This window comes from Microcebus murinus, chromosome 19 (assembly GCF_040939455.1).
Source record: "Microcebus murinus isolate Inina chromosome 19, M.murinus_Inina_mat1.0, whole genome shotgun sequence".
In the NCBI taxonomy this organism is placed as follows: Eukaryota; Metazoa; Chordata; class Mammalia; order Primates; family Cheirogaleidae; genus Microcebus; species Microcebus murinus.
This window is the reverse complement of record NC_134122.1, coordinates 17491191-17516500: the sequence shown is the minus strand read 5'-3', so window position 1 is coordinate 17516500 and position 25310 is coordinate 17491191. Positions and strand designations below refer to the sequence as shown.

At 47.7% G+C, this 25310-nt stretch overlaps 1 protein-coding gene across 2 annotated transcripts in view; it reads right to left on the bottom strand.

The window, feature by feature from the left end:
* The window catches only part of PRKCB (protein kinase C beta), a 301234-nt gene that overhangs the window by 117024 nt on the left and 158900 nt on the right, over window positions 1-25310 (bottom strand). The window lies entirely within an intron of this gene.

Sequence of the window (25310 nt, the reverse complement as noted above, 5' to 3'; positions counted from 1 at the left end):
CATAAAATGTTAACCAAAATAAAACTAGTACCTTTATATCAGACAAAGGAGGCTTTAAGGCAAGAAGCATTATTTGAGATAAAGAGATACATTTCAAAATGATAAAATGGTCAATCCACCAATGAGATATAACAATTAAAATTTATAATAATAACATTGCTTCAAAATATTTAAAGCAACAATTTAGAAAACTAAAAGGAAAAAATTCAAAATCATAATAGGCAACTCAAACACAACTCTTTCAGTAATAGAACAAGCAAGCAAAATAATGAAAAAAATATAGAAAATGTGAACAACACAATTAAAAAATGTGACCAGCTTATACATCTGCATGCAACAATTGCAGAATATATATTCTTTATAAGTACACATGGAATATCTACCAAAATTTCAAATGAATGAAATTATATATGTTTTCAGACTGTGGCAGAAGTAAACTAGAAATCAATAACAAAAAGATAACTTGAATATCTACAAATATTTGAAAATGAAACATATGCATTTGAATAAACCATAGGAAAAAGAAGAAATCATTATGGAAATTCAAAAATATTCAAAACTTGTGAGAGTCAACCAAAGCTGTGCTTAAAAGGAAAATGTGTAGCCTTAATGTATGTATTAGGAAAGAAGATTGGCTGAAAATCAATGTTCTAAGTATCTATCTCAAAAATTAGATAAAGAACAGTAAATTAAATCCATGTGCACTTTCCCATTTTGCTACAGGGTTTTGTTTTTTTTTTTTTAAGTTCCCCTTCCTCCATTCCTTTCCCACCCTACCTTTCTCCTCCTCCCCTGCTCCTAGCTAAGAAGGATAGCAACCTGGTGTTCACCCTTCCCCACCCTTCTCCTCCCTGAGACAATCACCTGGAAACAAATAGATTAGGAGGGTTATTCTACAAAATTGGAATCACTCTATATGCCATTGCTCTGCAAAATGCTTTTCCCTCTTAACAATACATCTTGTATATTTCTCCATGTCAGTTTAGAACTAACTCATTCTTTTTAAACTGCAAATTATACCACAGCGTGGACAGACTACAGTGTATTCAGTCATTCATTCCTCTAATAACAGGCATTCAGAAGACTATTAGCTTTCTGCCACCACAAACAATGATGCTGTAAAATATCCTTGTATATCCTCCCCAGACTCCTCAGAATTCCCCAAGCAGAGCCTAGACTACGGGAAATCTCACACTCCAGTGCTAAAGTTCTCAAACATTCTTCCTGCCACAACAGCATTTCAGGTAGGTTACACACTCCTTTTCATGGGCATACCCAGCAAGATACTTGGTTCCCCAAAGTGCATGCTGCAAACTCCATTCCTTCTCCCCCTTTAAGAAAAAAGAATGCAATGAAAACAGAATCCAGTGAAAGAGAATCAATCAGGACAGACACAGGTAGCAAACAGAATCTAACTCAAATGTGGTTCAAGAGACTTTATTTAAGGGACTGCTCACAAATGTGAGGACAGGGTTAAAGGAATCAACTATGGATGGTGAGACACCCAGACCAGCATCACTGAGATGTCACGGCCACTCCTAGGCCAGAAGAGGAGAAAAGAGGAAATAGTATAACCAGAGCCAGGTGAAATCTGGAACTGCAGAGGAGGGACCTTCTGACACTGCCAAGACGCACGGCCAAGAGTAGAGGGATTGGAAAAGAAATGCCTCATCTTCTCTCTCCTACAATCCTACATTCTCTTGCCAGTGCTTCTTGCTGCATAAACTCAACCAGAAGGTAAAAGGCAAGAGAGCCCAGGTGATGTGCTCCAGAGGGCTCAGCCTCCTGAGGCACAGAGAAGAGCAGAGAGTGGATGGGGTTGGCGGTGGGGGTGAAGGATGCAAGCAGAGAACAACCAGCACAGCAGGTAAGTGTGAGCCCTAATTGGAAAAAGAAGAGTATCATTCCAGGGATAAGTGAGGGGCCAGTAATGTTATAATCCCCACAGAGAGCTGTCCTTCTGGCTGCCAGAGTGATGGAGGGAAGGAAGAAAGGGAAGATAGAGAGTGGCCGCACAGGGTGAACTCACCCATAATGGGTTGGTCACACAGTAGGTTCTTGGCTTGCTGTGTGGCTTCAGGCCAGTTGCTCGACCTCTCGGATTCTCAGTTTATTAGCTACACAATGAGACTACTTAGAACCTTCCTTGCCTATATGTCCCTCTTTATGGTTGAGAAAGCAAAATGCCAATGAAAGAATGAAAGTCTATTTCTCTATTCCCTGCATCTGGGTTTTGTCCTGCATTAGCCACTGGGACATTAGCCAATGTAATACAAACAGAATCCTAAAAAGCACTTGGGAGTTAGGACTTGAATTGCTCCCACATACTGCTCTTGAGATGCCTATGACCACAACCATGGGACCAAGCTAGGGCCAGCCCGCTGGATGGTAGGAAGCAATGGCCAAGACATCCCTGTCCCTCCAGCTTACGTTGAGCCAACCACCAGACAGGAGAGTGAGGACATCGTAGACCATACAGCCCCAGACAAGCCAGCCCAGATCCTAAGAACCTCCCAGCAGATCCACAAAATTAAGAAGAAAAAAAATGTTTGCTGCTTTAAACCCGCTACATTTTGGGTGATTTGTTACGCAGCGAACACTTACTGATACAATTAGTAATGAGATACTAGCAATTCATCTCCTCACTAATCACGATACACCAGTGGGTCGGGATACCAGCAGTGCAAGCCAGGGGTGATGTCCAAAGGGTGCCCCTGAAGCTGTCCCAGGTGAGCTTTCTCAACAATGTGAGTGCTTTCAAAGTCCAGTAAGTCCCAAGTTCTTTTCATAAAGGGGGTAGAGAGAGAGAGATACAAGAGATACAATCTAAATGTTTGGATTGTTTTGTCCCTCTAGGCTTCCTTTTCTTTTCTTTCCTTTCTTAACAAATTGCCTAGTGTAAAGAGTTCTTTTCTATTTTCCCTCCCGGGAAGTTATTTATTTTTATGGGCTTCTTTTGGGAAATAAAAATCAATTTTGGAATGCAAGCGATACATTTTACTCTCCCAATAATGAAAGCTAGAAAATTAAAGGCCCCAAGGAACAACCTCTCTGTACTGAAATGATGTAGAATGCAGCCCAAATGTTCTTGTGTGAACGTTTTATAAATCGTGACCACTGCTTGCTGATGGAACCCTGGAAATAGCTCAAGGAAGACACGGCCACTGCCAGGGATGGCTTCACGCTGGGTGGGCCCACGGAGGCTCACATGCCCACGGAAAGGCACGTCCAGGGAACCTGTTCTGCAGTTCACAGCTCTGAAAACCTGCAACTATCAGGGCACTCCTGTGTGAGTGTCTAGAAAACCTGTTCATTCGCTTATTCAATAATTAATGGTCACCTTTTATGTGCCTGGTCCTGGGCTACAGCAACAATAAGAAAGCTGTGGTTGGTGCCTTCAAAAAGCTTACAGTTTAGAGAAGAGATACAGACATCAAACAAGGTATCTTTGCTGAGTTCCCTGAAAAGAGGGGCGTGGGCTGTTCCTGGAAAGGGCCATAACCTTGGGCACGGCAGCTCCCTCGGGGCCAACCCCAGGGGAATACTAAAGCTGCAAGTGGACAAGCTTGGGGCAGAAGTGCTTCAGACTTGAGAGGGGGGTCCGGGTGGCACATTACAGTGTCCCCTACACCAGGAATCATTACAAGTGGGAAATGTGTTGTAAACGAGGAAGTTCAGAGCTTAGAGCTGAGCGGGGGCGGGGAACCTAACCTAGACTAAGGACTGGCAGGTCCCTGGGGTCTCCTCTCAATGGGCTATACAAAGGAGCTTGGTGAGAGTTCACTAAAATCTCACCATGCCCCAGGCGCCGTGAAGACCCTGATAAACATTCTCGTTCCTTCCTTGCCAGGACTCTGTGAGGGATGTGCTACTCTCTCCACTTGGCAGATGAAGATGCTGAGACTCAGAGGGCTTAACCCGCTTGCCCAGAGTCCTACGGCTGGCATGTGGCAGAGCTGGGATTTGAACACCTGCCTGCCTGACAACAAAGCCCACTGCCCCTCCTGCTTACTTCCTTACTTCCCCCTTCCCATGCACCGTGGGCCCCTCCTCCACCGTACTTCCCTCCATGCACACTGCAAACCTGCTCGAGCTCCTCTCGGCAATAACTTTCTCCCAAGCAGCACCCCAGCCCCTTTTTTGCACAACCCAAATTCTCTCAAGAGCTATCTACATTTCTCTTTCCACATTTCTCTTTCCCCTCTTTAACATCCAGCACCCTGACTTTTAGTTCCTATTATGCTACTGAAAACACACTGTCCAAATCCCTATGTTAAATGGCCAAACCTGGTGACTTTGTCCCAATTCTTAGCCTGGTCTCTACCATTATAGTCAGCAGCATCGAACATGCTGGCCATGTCCACTTTCTTGAACTCTCTTGTCCCCTGGCTTCTGTGACCCTTTACTTGTCTAGTTCCCCCTTCACCTTTTAGGAACACTGTGTTTTTTTTTTATTATTATTATTCACGGTCACTGGCTCTTCTTCCTCCACTGACCCCGTGAAATGGCTCCATTCCCAGGGTCCTAACCATGCCGCTCCTCCAACCCTGCACTCTCCACACCTGACCCCACTGAAGGCCGGCACCTCCCGGGTCTGTGCTGTCAGCACCGTTTCCCCAGCTGCATCACTGGATATACACATCCATCCACCTACTGGACACAGTCACCCCCATTGCCCCTCAGCCTCAGCCTGTACAAAAGCAAGCCCATCACCTTTCCCTTCCAAGCTTCCTTGGCTTCTAATCCTGACTGGTTCTCTCTCATCTTCCTGAGCCAGAAAGCTTCGTTAATCCTGACCCTTCCATCCTCTCCCTGATCTTCCACAGCCATTTATCATCATCCTTCCCCTTTCCGTTGTCACTTCCTTAATTCCAGTGTGCTTCATCTCATTCATCCTGCTGGGATCAATAGCTCCCTGATGGGTTGCTATAGCGCCAGTCCCTTGCATCTCCAATCCTTCTTTGTCACCATCATGAATGGTAACTAGATCAGGTCACTACCACCTCCAATGGCTCTACAACTACTGAATGATATCCGGAGTCCCTAGCGTGCTTGAGCAACTCTTCTGTGGTCTGGCATGGATCAGTCTTCACAGCTTCACTCAATGGTCCAAACGCACCAGAAGCCTAACACCCTTGCCGGTCCAGGGTCTTCACTCACGTGGTCACTCAGCCCAACGGCCCCTTTTTCCATCTATTTAATCTTTATTCAGCAAACACTTCCTATGCAGCTGTACATATCAATTGTGTGCTGCGTTAGCATATGAAGAATAAGGTGGGTTCTTGCCCTCCATCCAATGAGAGAAAGAGGCAAGAAGCAAACAAATAAACAACATAATGACAGATTGTGATAAAGGCAAAGAAAGTCTTAAACAGAGTAATGAGATAGGGAATGACTAGGAGGGATTTCTTTAGATAAGACTCAGGGCTGGGTGAAGTGATGCAACTGTAGTTCCAGTTATTCAGGAGGCTGAGGCAGGAGGATCTCTTGAGCTCAGGAGTTTGAGGCTGGATGCAGCGAGCTGCGATCACATCACTGCACTCCAGCCTGGATGACAGAGCGAGATCCCATCACTTAAAAAAAAAAAAAGACCCAGAGGTTGCCTTTCTAAGAAGGTGACATTTAGGGGATGACTAAAGGGTATTAGGAACATGTACAGCCCAAGGAAAAGCAACCCAGGCTTGGAAGAGAGCAAGTGCAAGAAGAAAGAATAAGTATTCAGTGGCTCTCAGATGAGGCCATCATGGCACGAGGACAAAGAAAATGAGCTAAAGTTGTAAAGGGTCTGAGAGAAAGAACGAAGAACAAGATTCTGCAGGTCTTAGAGTGGGAGTGAGGAGTTTGGATTTCAGTTGGAAGCCCTGAGGAGGCTTGGAGTAGTTCAAGCAGGGGAGTGACATGGTCTGATTTACATTTTAGAAAGATCCCTGTGGCTGGTTGTGAAGAGTGGATTTCAGAGGGCAGAAGCCCATCAAAGTTTCAATTCATCTTTCAAAGCAGAAAATAGACAAAGCACCCACCTAGCTCAGTCTTAGCAAGGGGCAGGCCTTCAATAAGCCTTAGATCTCCACCCCATCCAGAACGAAGTCCGTTGCCTTTGGCTTTGTGAAGCCCTCCCCAGCCCCACCGGTTGGGATTAACCTCCCCTCACCCAGCCCCCTCCCACTGCACTTTGCTTCCTGCTTTATTATCACATTGCCAATGCCCCCTTTTATAGTCAGTTCTCTCTTCTTCTCCCTGGCTTAGGAGAGTTGTGAAATACTCAGTGTGTTAAGGGTCATACCCACACCTAGAGCCCTCACGGTGTCTGACAAATGACCTCCCACATAGGGGAGGTTCAAAGAACAACTGAACGAATGAATGAACAAAGTATGAAAGGGAAGATCTTTGTGCTCCTCAGGAAAGCTATGCATTAACAGCCTGGGCTTAGAATCAATCATATCTACGTTTTAATTCAAGCCCCACTGCCACCTAGCTATGGGACTCTGGGGCAGGTGAATTCACCTCTGTGAGCTGCATTTTCCTCTTCTATAAAATTAGAATAATAGCAGGTATAGGAGAGGTTGCCATAGGGTTGCCACGAGGATCTAATGAGACCAAATAAGCACTGGTGTCCCTTCCCATTCCCAAAAGTGTGCCTGCCAGAGCAGGACAGGGTCGGCACGATCAAGACAAGGACCCACAACTATGCGACACTTAGTGACAAGGTCCTGTCTTCTTCTTGTTTAAATTTTTGTTTTCAATAAATGTTTGTTGAGCGCTAACCATAGATACCATCTCAACCACCTCCCTGCATTTTATCCACCATAAACACTCAGGGAAAGACACACTGAATGTGCTCATGGGGTGAGGGCAGGGTCTGGCTCCTGCCAGTGCAGCAGGGGCCCAAGACACACCGCTAGCAAGGCCATGGCAACAGGCCTTTGCATTAACTTTTGGACCCCGTGCCTCAAGCAACAATCTCCCCACTATAGAGCCAGTGGTAACTCCTGTTCAATAAGCCTGATGACAAGACATTTCAATCCCAGTATCCGCCTACCTGTGCTCTTTCCAGGGGAACCTGTGTGACCCACAAGTCCCTTAAGCTGTCTTCTGAGCTGGTCTGACACCAGGAGGCACGATGAAGAAGCTGGGGAAATCACAGCCAGAGCCAAGGAGAACCACTCTCCCGCCCCCGGGGAAGCTGGCAGCTTGAAAGGGGAAACGAGCAAGAACCTGTGTATCTACTGCAGGGCTGAAGGAAAGCACAGCCATTCCTGAGTTGCAATCATCACTTCAATTCCTAAATCCTCAGTTTGGCACAGTAAAGGGCCTGAGCTTTAGATTCAAGCAGAACCGGGATCAGATTCCAATTCTGTCACACTTATAACAAAAGACCATGGGCTAGTGAGTTAACCTCTCCAAGCCTCAGTTTCCCCCACTTGTAAGTGGAGATAAAATGTCTTAATACAGGTAAAGAGCTCAGCACTGTGCCGGACCCTGAGTGGCCTCTGTCCTGCATGCAATTTATACTTGCTGAGAGAGACTGTAATGATTCTGTCAAGGAAACGGCACTGTCGGGGACCCTACAAAACAAGGAGCAACAAGCAGACAGGTGCACGAGAGCGTCCATTGGAACTGCTGGCTCTTTGTGAACAAGCCTACTTGTCCTTCTCCACCAACCATTCCATAATTTCCTTCATTCTGTTTCACTTCTCTTTCCCCAGTTTGAAAGGCTGCTTGGGATGGGATTTCTCAGGCTACAGGCGAAGACAGTGGGTTGGGCTGGGAGCTAAAAAATAAGACCAAAGGATCATTGATCTTCAACCCGGGGAACAGGCTCTCAGCTCTTATTCCAAGTCCCCGTGGAGACCCATTCTCTGAGCTGAGGCAGGCACCCAGCCAGGGCCAGACAAGCAGGAGTGAGAGTCCAAATCCAGCCATCCATGGCTGCCTCACGCAGCTCGCCAGGGGAGGAGGAACAGACAATAGCAGTCAGTTACCAGGCCATCTCCCTTCCTTCCCTAGCACTTCCCGGAGCCCAGCAGGCAGCTGATGATAACTCAGTGGCGGCTGACAGCCCATCTGAAGCTCACTGTCTCTCCTGCTTCCAATCACCAGGTGTCTGAAGGGGTTACAGGAGCAGTCAGCTTCTGCCCTCATTAAGAACCCTTTGGTGGGCGGAAAACATGATTGTAAAAGGAACTGTCAAGTTCATCAGCCAGCTGACGAGGAGGGGTGCAGAAGCCCCCAGAGCTCTGGCCTTCAGACCCATGCCAACCCCGGGCCCCTCATTTGCATCTCATTTGCATCGCACACTTAACAGAACTCCGGCTTACACTTGGAGAAATCATTGTCATGCGCCAAAGAGACTCTGCCATCCGTGGGTTTGCGCAAACGATCCCGAGGGAGGGGGGATCCACAAAGCAAGTCTGCACAACAGTTGCTGCCCTCCAGGAAAACAAGACCTCAGTCAGACCACAGTGATGCAGACAGATGCGGACCACACTATTCTGGGATGGATGACCAACTAAATAAAGCCGTGGTTACATCATGCACGAGGCCAGACGGGGGGAAAATTCCAAATGTTTTCAAGAGACTGTGTTAGAATGATCCGGGCTAATTGCATGCAAGTCTTGTACTATGAATGTCAAACTGCACCAGCATCACATAAATGAGCTGTCAGCGGCTTGGTCAGCGTTCCCACAGAAAAGAGCCTTTCCTCCCTCTCAGAATAGTTCTCATTTTGTTTGATTGATATGCACACACACCCTCCTTGGAAAAAGGTTTGCAATTTTATTGTCCAAAAGCCACAGGGTCCCCGCTACCCCTAAAGGATTACAGCACTGTCTCTCAGTACACTGTAGGTGCTAAGATCTATTTATTAAGACAAACCTGGGTTCAAATTCCAGCTCCAGCCCTTACCAGCTGCACGAACTTGGCCAAATCACTTAACCTTTCTGAGCTCCAGTTTCCTCCTCTACAGAATGGGGATAATGTTAGTATCTATCTCATGGAGATTAAATGATGTCGTGCATATAAAAGTGTTCAGTGCAATGCCTGGTACAACTTATGAAGTAGAAAGCCATGAGACACTGCCTGCAGTTGAGAAAGTAAGAAATGGAGTTGTAAATATATAACTTAAAGGAGCTATTAGAACTACTACAGTCACAGTAATAGATTCCTGTTGTTCTCCGAGTAAAAGACAAATTCCTTACCGAGTCTTCAGCAGGTGCCTCCCTGCCCCTTTTCCTTCATCTCCTGCCCACTCCAGTCAGACATAGTAGCCTCCCTGCTGTTTTCCCAAGCATGCTGAACACACTTATGCCCCAGGGCCTTTGCACTGGCTATTCCTGTGCCTGGAATGCTCTTCCGACACAGAGCTATTTGCCTCCCTCCTTTCATCTTTTTCAAAAGTCTTTGTGCGAATGTCCCCATCTCAGGGACTCCCTCCCTGCCACCATGTCTAAATTTGCAGGTCCAGACCCCTCCCCCATCTTTCCCATCCTCCTCTTCTGCTTTATTTTTCCCCTTAGCACTCACCATCTGACATTCTGTACCTATTTTACCTGTTTACCTACTCTACTCTCTGTCTCACACCCTACAACAGAGATCTGCAAACTACAGCCCGAGGGTCAAATCCAGCCCGCCTCCTGTCTTTGTAAATAAAATTTTATCGGAACACAGCCAAGCCCCTTGGTTGGCACACTGTCTATGGTCACTCACGTGCCACAGTGGCAGAGGTGTGTAGTTCTGACAGTGACCAGATGGCCCCAAGGCCTATCTGGCTCTTACCAGAAAAAAGTATCTCAAGCTCCGTGAGGGCAGGACTTTGCCCTATTCTCCGACAAATCCCCAGTGACTAAGTCAGTGCCTGGCACATAGAAGATGCTTAACAATAGCAACTTTTTGTTGGATAGATGCTGCAGGTATGTTGGGGGGAAGAGAACCAGAGGGATGGTTGTCAGAGAGGTAAAACCTTCTCAGGAAGTCGGAGCCATGAAATGGTGAAATAGACACAGAACATGTCATTAAAACGCAGAGTTCAAGTACCTAAGAAAGAGTTAAACATGGCGTCCTCCAAAGCAATGGTTCTCAGAGTGTGGTCACATCAGCATCCCCTGGGAACTTGTTAGAAAGTCAAATTCTCATTATTCAGTTTCTACTGAAGCAGAAACTGTGGGGGTGGGACACTCTCGAGATGACTGTGATGCAAGCTCAAGTTTGAGAAGCACCGTTGTGCAGAGTGGAACTGGGGTTGGGGGAGGAGGCACACATAGATTTTCATCAATGCAGACTGGGGTTTTTAACCCTATGCCTACACTAGTCTGATGAAATAAATAGCTTAAGATATATTAATCATATCTTTTTGTTTTCTGTTCTTCTGATGCTTTGACATCGTGCAACCTTGCTCACTCTGGAGAGATTGCCCTCCCAGGGCTAGCCAACTTATAGGGACAGTAAAGGACTCACGTGCAAGTGCACCTTTTTGTATGCAAACCAACCAACCCAAAGCTCATACTCCCAACCACCTCCTTAATAGAGCGCTTACACTCTGGGCCACTGTTCCTCTGCTCTCATCACACCAGAAACAGGTATCAGGCAGCTAGAGACGGAGCCTGCAGAAATTATTCAAAGTAGCCAATCCTAAGCCTGCCCGCCTTCCCTCACCTGTTCCTGCCCACAGGAACCACAATAAAAGCTCTCACCCACGTCTTCCATCTGCTTCCCTTGCCTTCTGACACACCTTGGCGCCTCCCTGCGTGGCCTGGCAGGGGGTGGCATGACCCCTCTTCTTGGCAACTATGAGTAATGAACAACCCTTTCAATGGGGACTGGGGCAGAAAAGGTGGAACAGGCCTAACACAAAGAATGGTGTCAGGGAGGTGACATCTGGAAGACACTTGGCACAAGAGCAAGAGGACCCAAGAGCTCTCAGCATGGCCTTGGAGCAAAGGGCCGGGTCCAGCAAGAGGAAATGTATCAGGGCTCTGATACCTTGAGTCTAAAAAAAAAAAAAAAAAAGATAGCTGCACAAGGATGTGGGAAATGCAGGCTAGCAGCACCTGATGTGGCAGTCGAGCGAGGTTTAACTGATGGCAAACCCGAGATAAATCAACAGAGTGGTGTGGCTGGCTATACCCCAAGTGCCCCAAAAGAATAGGCTCATCTTAGGATGCAGAATGAGAATTATGTTGTCTAGGACAGTGTACTTCAAGGTGGGTCATGACACATCCGTCAGTGGTCACTGAAGTCAATTTACAAAGTAAGACTATTTTCCTTAAAGGATTTCTTACAGGAAATAGAATGAAATATAAGAGAATAAATAGAAGGCTACATAAGTGATGAGAAGATATCAGAGTGCGTCGCTAGCACAAGTAGAGGTATTAATTCATGACAGTTTGGTTTCAGCTGTGAGTGTGTGCTTGTGCAATGTGTGTGCACGTGTTGTTGGTGTGTGATACATCAAACCTGTTTCTCATAATGCACTACAGTCGGAAAGGTTTGAAAGCCACTGATCTAGAACCAGGAAGGTACCAATCCCTCTCCCCTTGCAATGCCAGGAGGACTCCCTTTTGCTCTGGGCACGGGGCTTTATAAGGAAGCTACTGCAGCTGGAGTGTTGGCTGGGAAGAGTTCCGGGTCGACGTCGATAGGATACCTGGCTGTACCGTGTGGCGCTTGAGGATGTGGGTTGCAGATTAGGGGTTAGCCTAATGGCAAATGGCTCAGGGAGTTGGGGCAGCCTCACTTAGAAATTGAAAGATTCTGGGGCACCTAAGAACTGTCTTCAAACAAGCAGAAGGCTGCCAGCATACCCGGACTAGGTGACCCAAGGGATGAAACTAATACCGGCAGAAGCTTCATGAAGTTATTCAACGTCAACTTCGGCAGCTCAGTGTGCTTGGCTTCTTGGATTCCCTTCCGACTGCAACTTGCCCACCTGTGTGCCATGGCTCTTCCTCTGATCCTCCGACTCACCCCTTCAGACCCTCCCGTCCCCAGCGTCTCCAAGCTTGCAGAGGTCTCATGTCTGCGGCAAACCCCTGGCGGCTCCGATTCCTTGACTGACACAGGGCCCTTGCAGGGCTCAGCATCCACGCGCCAAGGTGGGAAGTCGGTTCTGCCACGAAGACCTGCTCCCTCCCCGGTGCTCACACCACTCTGGATTCGTATGTTTCCCAGTGTGACCGAAGCACCCCCATGAGCATCTTTTTATTTGTAAGTGTGACTGCTTTCCCGGGATACTGCCGTGAACTTGACTCTTATCCCTCTCTCTCTCACCTTCTGGATGCCCTCAATTCCACAGCTGCCCCAGAGCTCTCAGGGAGGCTGGCCAGGGTGACGGCTAAGGGTGAGGGCCTGGGACCGGAAAGCCCAGGGCTTGCGTCCTAGATGTGTGCGACTTTGAATGAGTTACTTAACCTCTCCAAGCCGCAGCTTCGGCACCTGAAAAATGGGGATACACCTTTAAAGGTCTGAGGTGAGAATTCTATGAGACGGTCCTCTAAAAGCACCTGGCAGAAGCTTAGCAGTAAATCTTGGCTGAATACAGAATTAGAACAGGCACCATCTCCCCTGAATAGCTTCTTGGGTGATACTACATCAGGCCATTTTAGGTAGAGCACTGTGGCCACCACGAGCAATCCCAAATGCCCTGCTGTCTTTTTTTTTTTGTTTTTTTTTTGAGACAGGGTCTCACTTTATTGCCCAGGCTAGAGTGCAGTGGTGTCATCATAGCTCACTGCAGCCTCCAACTCCTGGGCTCAAGCAATCCTCCTGCCTCAGCCTCTTGAGTAGCTGGGACTACAGGTGCATGCTACCATGCTGGCTAAATTTTTTTTTTCAATTTTTCTGGAGAGATAGAGTCTTGCTATGTTGCCCAGGCTGGTCTTGAACTCCTGGCCTCAAATGGTCCTCCCACCTCAGCCTCCCAAAGTGCTGAGATTACAGGCATGAGCTACTGCTCCTGGCCTGCCTTGCTCCTTCATAAAAGATCCAGCTTAGGTGGTGTAAGGTTTTCAGGATATGCTGTGACAAAGAAAGCAACGCAGAAATAAACACAGGTTGTCATTTACCAGGGAGGCCTCTGACCAAGGCTCTCCGCCTGCCTATTATGGGCAGGGGCTCCAGGAAGCTGCACTTCTCTCCCAGGGAACTGCATCCCAACGAGGCCACTTTGGGAAGAAATAAGAAGTTCACTAAATACGAAACTCCAAATTTAGTTAACAAGCAAAGATCAGCCAGGAAACTTAAAAAGGGTTGGGTAAACCATGATGACCAGAAAAATAGCAACTACAAATGATGTTCTGAACCCTTCTGGAACAATTCCGGTGGGACTCTCTCAACACCTCCAGACGTGGGTACCTCGCTATCCGCATTTGTCCAGGTATTCCCTACTTTCCAAGCAGGGAGGGTGGCTGGCATCAAATAACCCATCCCCCGGCCCTACCCCACTGACTTGGAAGAAGTGGGATCACCTTCAGTCTCGCTGTCCAGAACACAGTGGCTCACGTGCTCCCAAAGGATTAAAATGGTTGAACAGGAAGCCTTGGGGGGAAATGGAGCCCTGTGAAGCCAGGTCTCCATCATTGCAAGGCAGCTGGGTCCTCAGCCTCAGTTTCTCCTTCTGTAGAATGGGAGGAAGAACTGCAGTAACAGCAAAGGTTATTAGTAGGATTACCCGAGGGAATGTCTACAGAGTCCCTAGCACCGGCCAGGTACACAGGAAGGGTTTTAGAAAAGATAGCTGCTACTGACACTATGCACCATCACTAAGCCACCAGTGTCTTTAGGGGCAGGGTAGATGGTCTCCAAGAGCATAATTATCTGGAACTGAATGTTAATAAGCAGGTTCAAGTCCCAGCTCTGCATCTTCCTAGCTCTGTGGCTTGGGCAAGTTATTTAACCTCTCTGTCTGGGTCTCAGTTTCCTGATCTGTGAAATGGAGATACTGTTGGTAACCATCTCCTAGGGCTGTTGCTGGGATTGCATGAGATGAAAGGGAAATGTGCCCGGCACTTATTACCAGTGAGTGGTGGTGTTCTTGTCTTTGTTGGCAGTAGTGGAGCAGAATAACCCCAACCCGACTGAGAGGCTGCTCTGGGGCTCGAACTTTGCCTCACACGGCCTTTCCTGCCCCGGGGAGCCCAGGAACAGGTGAGCACTCAGCTAGTGTGAGCTATTGGCCCCCCTCCCTTCCCCCACCATCCTCCCTTTCCCCACCCTCCTCCCTTCCCCCACCCTCCTCCCTTGAACCCATCCTGCCTCCCCCAGGGAGCTCCCCAGGATGTCCCCAGCCCCCTGCTCCCTCCCTTCCCTAAACTCCCATCACAAGACAGATTCTGACCCCAGGGCACTGAGACAACAGGCAAAAGAGGAGCAGGTCTTCTCCAAGACTTTAATCCTAAACTATTCAGAGCCTGTGCCCTAAAACTACTGCAGGATGAGACTACAGGGATCGCCAACACGAAACCATCTCCCTTCTCCCTTCCCAGGCATGCCGGGCGCTTCTTATGTTCTAATATGTCTCATAGCCTTAACCAACATCTGCCCTGACGTGTTAGAATCTGCCAGATGGACCCTGGGTACAAATCCAGCCTCCTCCACACACCGCCTTGGTGACTAGAGGATGACACTCAGATTCTCTAAGGCTCAGTCGCCTCCTTTGTAAGGTGAGAAAAATAAGAAGACTGCCCTCCTAGGGTGGCTGTGGGGCCTAATCACAGCGACCTGCATTGCAGTCTCCTCGGATACTCCGGGACCTAAATCCCCCTGCGCTTAGAAGGAAGCCAAGCCCAGCTGGGGCTCTCAAGCCTACCAGGCCCACCCGGTCTACCCTCCAGCACCACCCACCCCTCCCTACCCCGAGGTTCCAACCCGGGCACTTCCTGCCAGTTCCTGCCAGGCACAAGCCCACCCCACTCTTGCCTTGGGGCCTCTGCCTCTGAAGTCCCCTCTGAGGTTCCCTCTGCCTGGCAGGCTCTTCCTGGAGATTTTCAGCAAGCTGGCTCTCTCCCGCTCATCATTCAGCTCTCAACCAAACGCCACCATCCCTGCTAATGACACACAGGCCACTGGCCACCTCTCTGTCACATCACGCTGCTCTATTCGATTTCCTTTACAGCCTTTGTCATTTTCGGAAAGTGTTTTGTTTTGCTTCCTGCTCGGCTCCCATCATGAGAAGGCACACGGCGGTCACGAGATCAGGGGCTCTGTCTGTAAGCAGTGCCCGGCACATGGGAGGCCCCCGAAAAGTAATCTGCTGGAGAAGTGGGGGCATGCAGGATTGGAGACTCCCCAGCCCACGCTCAGCCTCTGTAATCGCAGACTGAGCGTGGCTGGGGAGTCTTTGGAGACTGTAATTAGTGCAGACACACAGCAAGCCCGTGAGAAAAGCAGGCCAGAGGCCAGTGACTGGGCAGCTCCCCTAGAGGCCGGCCTGCTCCCTCTGGCTGGTGGTAGAAGCCAAAGGCAAGGCAAGGAAGAAAGGCTCTGGGTCATCGTGCACAAATGGCCCACGCCAGGAGCCCATGCTGTGTAAGGCCCGTGCCAGGACATGCAGGTGGGTGCAGGTCACCAACGAAAGGGATTCTGGCCCGGGCAGTACTGACACTAACGCTTCGTGACGGATGGAAAGCCGTGGCCAAGCTGGGGCTGGCCGGCGCACGCCACCCAGGCACGTCCACCTGTGGCGCCCCAGGAGCAGAGCGCGGGGCGAGCCTGCCATCTAGTGGACAGACGCATTCCTCCCGCTTCGCTGCGCTCGTCTGCAGCAGGGCTGCTCGCTCGGTTTTTAAACTTCATGCAAATCACCTGGGGAGGTTGTTGTAATGCAGATTTTAATTCAGCAGGCCTGGAGTGGAACCTGAGATTCCGAATTTCCTAAGGAGCTCCCAGGTAAGCTCCCAGGTAATGGCGACGCACCTGGTTCACAGACCACACCTAGAGCAGCCAGGGCCTACAGTGATTTCTGAAGCGCGAACACCTGCGACTGAATCTCTGCGGCTTAGGCAGCCACAGGATAGGAAGGTGCCAGGTGTTAGAAGTTTTTCTGAGTCAAAGAATTTAGACCAGGAGATGGGGGGGGGGGGTGAATTTAATGCGGGCTTGAGAGGCAAGAAGCACAGAGAAGAGGACACACAAGACACAGTAAGGATGACGTTAGAGACAAGGCTGCCAGAAGGCAGAAGAACGCAAACACCACGAAGCTCAGAGAACAGGCCCAGCTCTCAAGATGGATGCTACACGAGATGGAAGCTAATGACGGCAAAAACTCAAAAATACCCAGACAGGGCCCGGGCCCAGCTCTGCCCACGCTGAGAACCACCCAACAATCCTCCTCAAAGCCACCAACACCCTGTCACCGGAATATCCACTCAATTTTTACTGCATTGTCGAGATCATGTATCTAAACTCGTTTTTCCCACTGAGAGATTTTTCTGTTATTTTATTTTTCAAAATTACAAAAGTGATATGTCTTTGTTGCAACCATAGAAACACTTACCAAAACAGGTAAAGAGAAGAGACCAAGGCCCCCTGCTGCCCCAGCCTCTGTCCACTCCCAGTCCTTCTGCGACCCCAGTGCGTACAGCCTGGTTTGTACCCTTCCACACCTTTCCTCCTGCCCTTGTAAAAATATACAAACACAACTTCACACATAGGAAGTGTCTGCTGCTGTGGCTTATTTTTTCAAGATGAGATCATACTAAATATATTTTTATGCAACCTAATCCTCTCACCTAACAATCCTCTCACATAGATGTTCCCCCAGGTCAGGAGTTGGCAAGTGTTTTTGGTAAGGGCCGGAGAGTAAATATTTCAGGCTTTGCAGACCACAAAGGCTCTGTTGTAGCTACTCAGCCAACACTGCCATTGTATCACAGAAGCAGCCACAGACGATGTGTAAATGAATGGGTGTGGCTGTGTTCCAATAAAACTTTATAAAAAACAAGCAGCAGGTCACATTTGGCCCAGAGGCCATAGTTTGCCAACCACGCTCCAGGCCAATAGCTGCAGCTCTAACCCACTGGTGTTTTGTTTCGGTTTTAATTATTTAGAATTTTTATCACTGAAACTTCTAAGTAATAAAAGTATAATGTGAAGTATACCATGATATATACATAGAAATATGTATATTATATATAGAGAAATATGTATATTATACATATACAAAATATAAATACACGAATCACAATTATACGGTTTAATGAAGTGTCACAAAGTGAATTCACCCATATGAATTCCCATGTCAAATTCCCATTCAGCAGTTCCCGGTATCAAAGCACAGAACATGACCAAGTCTATAGAAACTCCACATACTCATTTCAATTCGCTGTTTCCAACGACTGCCTAATGTCCCATAAAACACGTATGCCTTAATTAGGCTGATTCCAATTTTTGCAATGTCAAACAAGACATCAATAAACATGCTTGCTCTGCACTTTATTTCTTTGCACGTTGGTGTTTCATTTTAACAGGATAGATTCCCAAATGGGAAACCTGAGAATCAAAATGTGCATATGTATACATACATTTTAATACAGATTGGGGGACCACTCTCCCCAGAGGGAGTAACAAGTCACAGCCCTGCAGGTCTTGGCAGTGTCCCCTTTGATGTAATTCAGTGGGCATTTAGGAACAATGACTGTGCACCCAGGACATCTTAAGGGCCTCAGACACCGGCCCAGCCTTGATAATTCTCATGAGACTTAAATGATCAGGGGAGAAGGAACATTGAGCAGCAAGACATCGGCTTCCCTATATCTCCTCAAGTCTAACATCCCAGGATTCAATGTGTGAGATCCCACCTACGTACGACCTCACAATTGTACAGCTCGAGTGTGCACAACTGACGGGCTTCAAAGGAAGGGTGGGCAGGGGACCCTTGCCCTGGCCTCAGGGGGTGTGCAGACGACTGTCTATAATTCATTGAGAAAGATGATCACTGTTCCATAGACAGAGAAATGATTGAACTCAACTTTTCCATTATAACATCAGTGAAGAAAAGCAAAATAACATGGGTGTGTTGAGGTTTTTTTGGTTTTTTAAGGGAATTTGCTCCCCAGTGAGTACATGACAAAGAGTTTGCAAAAAACCTACTTTACTACATTACAACTTCTCAAAAAAAAACAAAACAAATCTAACAACTATTGAGTAGTTATTATTATTAGTGGAGTCTATGGGGTCTTAGGCACCATGGACGCCCCAATTAACACATACGTATCTGCCCACACAAGGGCATTTCTCTAAGGATGGTGTTTCACAGCTTTCATCACATTCACAATGGCAGCTGTGACACCAAAAAGGAGGATTAACTTGATAGGGGTAGGAGTGACAAGAGTCATATGCTTTCGTGTCAAAACTTAGCCATTCTACACTTAAGATGCATGCATATCTTTGTATGTAACTTTTACCTCAAAAGTAAAAAGAAAAAAAAAACAACAACTTTAAATTAATTTTGAATTCCAGTTGATGATGCACATGCTGAAGTGTTTAGGGGGAATTGAATTGATATCTGCAGTTTACTTTGAAATGTGTCAAAAGTAAGACAGATGGATGGATGGATAGCAGGATGCATGGATATGTGATTAAGCAAATGTAGTCAATGTTAATGGTGGAGTTTAGGTGGTGGAGAAATGAGTGTTCACTGTAAAATTCTTTCAACTTTGCTGTATATTGGAAAATTTTCATCATAAAGCATTGGGGGGAGGGAATGACAAGCTAGTGATGTGAGAGGGAGAGGAGATGCAGGAGAACTGGGTTTCGTCCCTGCTTTGCGTGTGGCCCCGGAGAAGCAACCCTTTTTCTGAGCCAACCTTTCTCTGCAGCACCTTCCCTTATGGATGATGACAGCGCCACCGTGGTTTTACAAATTGCAGAATCTCTTGAAAGATCCTCCAGGGAGGAACGGCTTGGAAGACAGAGACTGCCCCCTAGTGGGCACTAGCGGTCTAGTTTATGATCATTTCCTATCCCCACAATTGATGCATGGCTGGGAAATATTTTGAAATATTAATCTATCTAGATTTTTTTCCTCATTTCATTTCCTTTTTTTGTCCACTCTTCTATTTCCCTTTCAAGAAGAGGGACAGCTCAGTGGAAGTTTAAGGTCACTCTGACTCTGTTCCAAACACCCAAAGGCTGAGAAAGTTAAAGACGAGATCATATTTTAAAAAGGGATTTGTGGATGCCAACTTTAAATTAATTTTGAATTCCAGTTGATGATGCACATGCTGAAGTGTTTAGGGGGAAATGAATTGATAAAAACCTCGAAGGGCAGTGACTTTTACCCTGACAAGAAGGAGAGTCTCCATGGGTAATAAAAGGAATAAAACTGAGAAAATAGGGTCCCAGGCAAGACGCCAGGTGTGACATCCACCCAGGCAAGCAGCTTGTCTTGTCCTCTACTGTATCACAAGGGTTTGGAATATGCTCAGCAAACAGTAGAAACTCAATTAATATTGATAATTAATTAATGACTGGGGAGAGGGTGTGAATAAACTCTAGAGGTACTTATGTCCCCAAGCATTGGAAAAGGAGCCACACTCAGCAGGTAATATTCCCCACCCCCTGCCCCTATTCCATTCCAGGTCTCAAGACTTCTGCCTAACGTGTTCCCTCTGCCAAGAACGCAGCCCCATGCAAGACTGTGGGCCGCGGAGCCAGACTGCCCGGGCTCAAATCTGAGACCCACCACTCACTACTTCCTGGCAAGTTGCTTAATTGGTACTGTGCCTCAATCTCCTCACGTGCAAGTTTTGGACAATCAGACCTATGACAGAGGATTGCTAGGAGTTGATCTGTGTAAAGCAACTGGCTCAATAGGAAAAGCTAGTCGTATTTTTCTCATTTACCTTAACACAGAAATTGTCCCATTCACGTAATTCCTACAAAATTAACAGACTCAACTCAGCCATGGTTTCCTTCTGGAAACTTCAGCTGCCCCTCTGTGAGCTCTTATGGTACCATCGCACTACTTGCCACTCTGTTGTATAATTACCTATATCTGTCTCTCCCTCGAGGCTGTGTTCTTCCTGAGGCAGAGACTAGATTTCATTCATCAATGGATCCAACCTGGTACTTGGGCCCTACCTGAATGAATGAATGAATGAATGAATGAATGAATGAATGAATGAATGAGTGGGTGAATGAATGAATACCTAGAGAGCCCATCTCACCGTCCTACCTATAACATGCCACTTTTCTCACACAGCAAACACCTAATCATTCCAAACTACCCCACCTTCCACCTCACCCCTCGGGTACAGAGCACACTGCAGGGCCCCCAGGCCCTCTGCCCTCTGGTCTCATCCCGCCATATTGGCTTCAGAAGGAGACATCCAAGTGGAATGTCCAGGTGAAGGGCCCTCATGAGTTTCCTTGTGCTCTTTCCACCTCGTTAGAGTCCTCATGACGGCAAACATCACCTCTACCTTGCAACACTTCTTTAAATAAGAGGGTCTTCTGTGAGCCTTCCACATCAGTTTCCTTTTTCCTGAGAGTGCTTGCAAAACCCCTGGTTTTGGGCTGGGTGCAGTGGCTCACATCTGTAATCCTAGCACTCTGGGAGGCCGAGGCGGGTGGATCATGCAAGATCAGGAGTTTGAAACCAGCCTGAGCAAGAGCAAGACCCCATCTCTACTAAAAATAGAAAGAAATTAATTGGCCAACTAAAAATATATAGAAAAAATTAGCCGGGCATGGTGCCGCATGCCTGTAGTCTCAGCTACTCGGGAGGCTGAGGCAGCAGGATTGCTTGAGCCCAGGAGTTTGAGGTTGCTGTGAGCTAGGCTGACGCCATGGCACTCTAGCCAGGGCAACAGAGGGAGACTCTGCCTCAAAAAAAACCCAAAAAAACAAAAAAAAACACAACCTTTTGGAATCTACTGTACAGGGAAATGTGACCCTCAACTTTCCCCAGTAGCCTATCAAGGATTTTTGTCTCTTTGGTGCTCTTTTTCTTTTGACATGTGGATGTAAGATCTTGGGAAGGGTTTCAGTACCACACTACTGGGAGACCTAAGTCTGTCTGGGAGATGTTTCAGTCTAAAGAGGTTCTGTACAACACAAAACAATGGTAAGAACACTGCATACAAATCCCAAAGAGAAACATAAAAAAAACCCAAGTTGTTGGCTGGTCTGATGGTAGAGGGTTATCAGATCTTATTAACATTAGTATCACTAAAGTTGGTATAAAACTCCTCACTGCTAAATTTGACTGGCTTTTAAAAAATAAATAGATAAATAAAATTGTTCATTTTGCTTTTATAAAGAGCAGCCCCAACTTTTGGGAGATATAATTATGGATCTGAAGACATGGGTAAGGATTTGGAGATGGCTGAAAGGTAGACAGGAATGTCAGTTGTTATGTTGGCCAGGGGATACTGAATTGAGAGGGGGCTGAATAAGATGTGGTCACGTGTACAAAGACACAGGCTTCATAGACTTCGGTAGCATTTTACAGCTCTGATCTGGACATGGTACCACCTGCTCTCACGATACCTACGACTCTACAAGCCCTACTGCTCCATGTCATTTGTACACTGTCCAGGGAACATGGGTCGCCATGGCTCCACAGGGTGGGTCCCAGTCCCAGTAATGCTATTGCCCTTGGACTTAGCACTGAAGATTTTCTGTGTGTTCTGCTCCCTGCAAGAAGAGTGGTATAAGTTGAATCATTTGCTGACCTACAGGTCTTTCCATCAGAAGGCACGGACCTGGGTGCCATCTGGGAAGGTCTTGCGCCTCTCGGGATCCTCCAGTGCTTTCTCATTAATACTCACATCTACTGATTCCACAAATACCTGGTGATGTCCACCCTTCTAGGTGCTGGGGACAGAGTGGGGGACCAAGCAGACCCAGTCCTGCCTTCATAGAGGCCAGGCCTTGTGGGAGACGCAGACACCAGTCAAACCCAACGTAAAGCCGCAAATGACACAAGTTCAGGCTCAGGGTGGAATGAGTGCCTGCGACAGGGAGAGGTCAGGGGGAGCTTCCCTGACGGTGAAAATGAGCCGAGATGGAGGGGAAGAGTTGACTGCTGGAAGGAGAGAAGATGGCAGAGACAAACATTCCAAACAGAGGGGACAGAATACGCAGATGTCCTGCAGGGTGTCACAGCCTAGAGAGGACCAGGGTTTAGAGGGAAGGGGGAGGAGAGAGAGTAAAGGATGAGACGACCATGTTAGACAGTGTCTGTCCTAAAGACAGTGGGAAGCCACCAAGGGGCTTGTAAAGGAAGGAGAACAGATCAGATTTATTCTGATCTTGGCCTGTAAGAACCTAACAGCAGATGTACAACCTAGATTTCAGTCACCGAAGGAGATAGGAAACCTTCCACCTCTGGAGATGCTTGGATTTCCAAAGAGCACGTGACCTTCAGAGCAAACAGCATTGTCCTGGGCTGGTGGTGAGGGGACAGACCTGACACCACACATGCTTCCTGGGTCTGGATGAGGAGGGGCGATTCAGCAAACACCCCAAGGCCACATCTGGTCTGGCACTGCTGGGACAGGCCCCAGGAAACCTTTATCGTCCTCTGTTCTCTGATATGTCTGGTCAAGACCAAGGAGGAGGGGCCTGGAGTCCAACAATGAAACCAGAAAGATGCTGGGGAGACCAAAGGAGACCCAGGTGTCCTGGAAGCTGTGGGACCTGGCTAGCTCCCGCCACACCGGCCAATGCACCTGCCCCTGGTTGCTGTGAGTGGCTCACAGCTGCCCTATGTCCAGGTAACTGCCCTCAGCTACACAGAAGCCACCAAGCTTGGCAGGTCACTCTACCTTCCCACCTCTACCCCCAGCGGCTCGGGCTGCCATGACAGAAAACCACAGACTGGGTGGCTAAAACAACAGACATTACCTTCCCACGGTTCTCGAAAGTGGGGAGTCCAAGACAAAGGTGCTGGCAACTTCAGTTCCTAGTACTAACCTGCTTCCTGGCTTGCGGATGGCTGTGTCCTCACACGGTGGAGAGAGTGATCTCTCTCTTCCTCCTCTTATGCCACCACTAATCCCATCATGAGGGCCCCACCTCATCTAACCCTAACTACCTCCCAAAAGCCCCATCTCCAAACTCCATCACATTGGAGGGTAGGAATGAGACATACGTCATCCTGTAGCACTGATCGACCTAGAGTGTGACAGACCGGCCCCCGTACTTCAAGGTGGGGCTGACTCTGCTGCAGTGTGTGGCCCTGGTCCTCTGGGGGCCAGGTTGAAGTGCCCTTCCACGGAGACCACACCCTGGCTGAACTTGTCCCCTGCCCTATCCTGCTTCTGTCACTCCTCCTTTCCCTGTGAGCAGCCCAATAAATCACTTGAGCAAAAACTCCCATCCTGGCCCTATTTTTAGAGGACACGGCCAGAACACCAGGCTCTTCTATCATCGATCAATCAACAAGCCCGTGCTGAGTGCGGACTGTGCCTGGCATGGTGAGGGAGCAGTTGCAGGGCACCATGACATGCAGTTGGAGCCTCAGGGGCTCCTTCCTGCTCCTCATGTGGCATTGGTCAGCGTCTTCAGCCTTGCTGAGTCTTAATGTCCCCTTTCCTGTGATGGCAACAACATCACCTCCACAGGATGACCCAATATCCCAGCACTTGGAAAAACACACAGTGCTATTAAAATGCTGGTAGCTATTTAGTTAATGCTATCAGAGCCCTATGCACACAGATATTCTGCCCATAACATTAAGGGCACCCCAACTTTCCTCCCTCTTCCTCCATTATAGGTTGGATTGTGTCTTAACCTCAGTGCCTGTGGATGTGACCTTATTTGGGCACAGGGTTTTTACAGATGTAATCAAGTTAAGATGAGGTCACACCAGGTGGGCCCTAATCCAGTGACCAGTGTCCTACCAAGAAGAGGAAATTTGGACACAGAGACACATAGTGAAGAACGCCTGGGATGACGAAGGCAGAGATTGAAGTGATGCATCTCCAAGCCAAGGAGCACCAGAGATTTGCAGCAACTCCCAGGAGCCAGGACAGAGGCACAGGGCAGACCTCTCACAGCCTCCAGAAGGAACCGATCCTGCAGACACCTTGATTTCAGACCACTAGCTTCCCAAACACCAAGCAAATAAATATGTGTTGCTTCAGGCCATCCAGTTTGTGGTGCTTTTTAATGGCAGCCCTGGGAAACGAATGCACCTCCTGTTCACAGGTGTGTCCTGGGACTGACTGAGAATCACTGGCTTGTGATCAAGACCAGAGCATGTCTATGATTAAGGGGGAAGACTTTGACCTTGAACTTGAAAGCACCTTGCATTGCACCACATGGGAACAAAGACTCCCCAAGGAATGCTCAAAAGAGCATTTTTACCGAGGTGAAACCACACAGGGAATGAATAAGGTGGGGAAGGAGAACTAAACTAAATTAAAAGGTAACCCAGTCTCTAGTACTTAAGAGTCAAACAAGCCTAGGTGTGGAAGTGTATGTCCTGGTAACTAGAATGATAATAACTTTCCCCATTAGAACAGCTGGAAAAATTTAAACAAGATACTGCCTGCACGTGTTTTGCATAATGATGGACACATTTAAAAACTCAGTAAATGTCAGCTGTTGTTCATTACTATTACTAATGGCGTGAACTCTTGGAATCTAACCTCTCTAAGCCTTGGCTACTTCATTTGTAAAACGAAGATAGTGATATTTTGCAACACAGTTGTGAGGACTGCAAGAGATAACAGGTGAGGTTCTGAGAGCAGGGGGGACCACCCCATGTGGTCCATAAACGCTGGCACCTGCAGTATCATTTTTTTGAGCTGGTGTCATTCCTAGAGAATGACACTAGATGGCAGAAAAGTGTCACTTTTGCCAATTCAAGTGCCAGGAAGCTGAGTCAGTGGGGAAAACGCATTTCTCTTGAACCTGTGACTGCAAGATTCTCTTTGGGAGCCGGGCGGGGTGGAGGGGGGCGCCAAGCATCCCACTGCGAGGCAAACAGCCGCTTGGAGGAAAAAGTAACGTAATGGAATGCATATTTTTCTAAGCGCTCACTGGGCTTCACAAACCTCGGTTTAAAGGAAGAATGACATTTTACAGGGATATTTTTCAACTTTCAAGCCCCTCCCAATCCAGGGCTCAACACATCAGAGATACTGGACCATTCTGAGGCCTCAGAAACAGGCCAGTTTGGCCAAAATCAATCTCTTCCATGATCAATTTCCTAAGGTGCCAACTCATAAAACCCTGTTTATGTTAATTAGTTATATAAAGTCTATAGCAGTTTGTCACGTGCCTGTGAGAGAGAATTCCTTCAAAGTCTTAGCTCCCTTCCCGGCCAGCTGGGTGCTGGTTTTACCGCCTCTTGTGGCTGAGCAGTC